Source organism: Hyperolius riggenbachi, chromosome 12 (genome assembly GCF_040937935.1).
Source record: "Hyperolius riggenbachi isolate aHypRig1 chromosome 12, aHypRig1.pri, whole genome shotgun sequence".
Classification (NCBI taxonomy): Eukaryota; Metazoa; Chordata; class Amphibia; order Anura; family Hyperoliidae; genus Hyperolius; species Hyperolius riggenbachi.
This window is the reverse complement of record NC_090657.1, coordinates 68,797,799-68,800,745: the sequence shown is the minus strand read 5'-3', so window position 1 is coordinate 68,800,745 and position 2,947 is coordinate 68,797,799.

Sequence of the window (2,947 nt, the reverse complement as noted above, 5' to 3'; positions counted from 1 at the left end):
GGTGCTCTGGTCAGATGAGACCAAAATAGAACTTTTTGGCCAAAATGCAAAACGCTATGTGTGGCGGAAAACTAACGCTGCACATCTCTCTGAACACACCATCCCCACTGTCAAATGTGATGGCATCATCATCATGCTCTGGGGGTGCTTCTCTTCAGCAGGGACAGGGAAGCTGGTCAGAGTTGATGGGAAGATGGATGGAGCCAAATACAGGGCAATCTTGGAATAAAACCTCTTGGAGTCTACAAAAGACTTGAGACTGGGGCGGAGGTTCACCTTCCAGCAGGACAACGACCCTAAACATAAAGCCAGGGCAACAATGGAATGGTTTAAAACAAAACATATCCATGTGTTAGAATGGCCCAGTCAAAGTCCAGATCTAAACCCAATCGAGAATCTGTGGCAAGATCTGAAAACTGCTGTTCACAAACGCTGTCCATCTAATCTGACTGAGGTGGAGCTGTTTTGCAAAGAAGAATGGGCAAAGATTTCAGTCTCTAGATGTGCAAAGCTGGTAGAGACATATCCTAAAAGACTGGCAGCTGTAATTGCAGCCAAAGGTGGTTCTACTAAGTATTGACTCAGGGGGCTGAATAATTACGCACACCCCACTTTGCAATTATTAAAAAAAATGTTTGGAATCATGTATGATTTTCGTTCCATTTCTCATGTGTACACTATGTGTTGGTCTTTCATGTGGAATTCCAATGAAATTGATTCATGTTTGTAGCAGTAATATGACAAAATTTGGAAAATTTCAAGGAGGCCAAATACTTTTGCAAACCACTGTAGATGTTGAAAATTATCTACTGTATCTAACCATCTATCTGCTGAGCAATTAGACATTGTTCTACTCAGTAGGCGATAACCAGAAGACAATGCACCAGAGATAATGATCAGTCTCTACAGAAAATAATCGAAAGCCCCCTCTACACGGGGCGAGGTTTCGGCGATGTGCTTTATCAATCGAGCCGCTAATGCGGCTCGATTGATAAGATCCGACAGGTCGGATCTTGCTTCCGCCGATTCCTGCTCGTTCCCCACGAGGGGACAATGGCAGGGAATCGAGCGGAAGATAAGCGGCGCCGGGCGGGGACGAGGGCAAATCGAATGCGAGGCACGCGCAGGCGAGCGGGGACGCGGCGGGTATGCGCAGGGATGCGGAAGAGGCGATCCGGCGGCTAATCGAGCCGCCGGATCGCCTCGTGTAGATGAGGCTTAACAGAAAATAATCTAACAGAAAATCAAACGGAAAATTGTATGGTGTGTACTAGGCATAAGTAGTAGAAGAGTAAACGGAGTGTGAATATATTGAATGGATGCCTAATGCTGAGCATACACGGCTCGTTTTTGCCGCTCAATTATCTCGCTGGATCGTTTCGACGCTCGATTCCGCAGTCAATTCTCTTATCTCCACTCATTTTCTTATCTTTTTTCCATTCACTGCTATCCGGAAACGAGCGTCGAAACGATTGGGCGAGAGATCGGACATGTCGGAGATGATCTATCGAGCCATCTTCATGGCTCAAAATCGAGCCGTGTACTCCCAGCATTAGGCAGTCCCTCATATTACATCGAAATAGTAAAGCTAACTACACACCTGAGAGAAGTCTTTGGAAAATGAAAGATCACAAACCAATTTTACCCCCTTCCATGTAGTAGGAGAGCCATACCTACACAGTCTATTCGGTTATGCTGAGTACACCCATCAGATAAAAATCTTTGCAAACTGTCATCATTAGGTTTGGCAGGGAGGTTTGAGAGACTGATCTTTCTAAAGATGCTGTATACACAGGCCCGGATTTATATCATAGGAGGAGCCTATAGGCATAGGTGTCCTGGCACCCTAGACTTTGCACTCCATGCACCTACAAACCCCGGCCGAACCTCATTGCAAGTGTGCAGCTGCTATGGAGCCCTGGAGAAGAGGGGGTCCAGGTGATATTTGATGTATTTAATATTAACTTTCTTGTGTTCCTCCACCCTCTGGCTTTGTCTCAGTGCCCAATGCCCATGGACTATATGCAGTACAGATTGCATGAGAATGGAAATTGCCAATTAATTCATATCCATAGATTGGGATCAGGTGGCATAGCTAAAGAGTGCCTACATCTTAGGGCCCCATGAAAGTTTTGCTATGGGGCCCCATAATCTCTAGCTACGCCACTGGCTGGCTGTCCCAGCTATCACTTCTCCTTTGCTTTCCCATCATTGGTAGCTACAGGTGCTCCTTAGTATTAGGTAGATAGAGAAACCTCAGTATTACGTAGCTAGCGGCACCAGTGCAATACAGCAGCCACGCTGTACATGAATATGCAGAAGAAGGAGCATCTGGACACTAGCGGCATTGGGCACCAGGGGGGAGGGGCACATGAACATTTGGGAGGCCATAGGCGGGGGGTTCCGTTGCATTCGTCACTCATCCTGATATCGCATGCTGTTACCACCCCCCAATCGATCCACCACGTCAGCCTGAGCTTTTACAGCTTGCTCAATCAATACATTCAACTTATTTTGGGCTGAAATCGGTCAAAGTGGGGGGTGATATGAGAGGGCACAGTCAGGGCTGGATTTACCATAAGGCACTATAGGCACGCGCCTACAAGCGCCTGATGATGGAAAGGTGGCTCTCTGCATTCCACTCATAAGAGCTACCTTCTGTCAGGGGCACCTCTAGCTACCTAATACTTGGGGGCACCTCAAGCTACTTAATATTGAGGATACTTTTTGCTACCTAATACCGAGGTGCATGTTACCAATCTGAACGGAGGAACAGGTGATGACCACAGTGTGCAGCAATACAGACAATGAAATGAGGAATACTGTGTATTTCTACTATTCACCTGCTCGTGGATAGTAGAAATGCAGAGCTGCTCAGAAGTCCATCAAGTCCTCTGCTGGTGGCACAATGAAAGTTCCGGACAGTCCATGCCAATACTGCCACCAG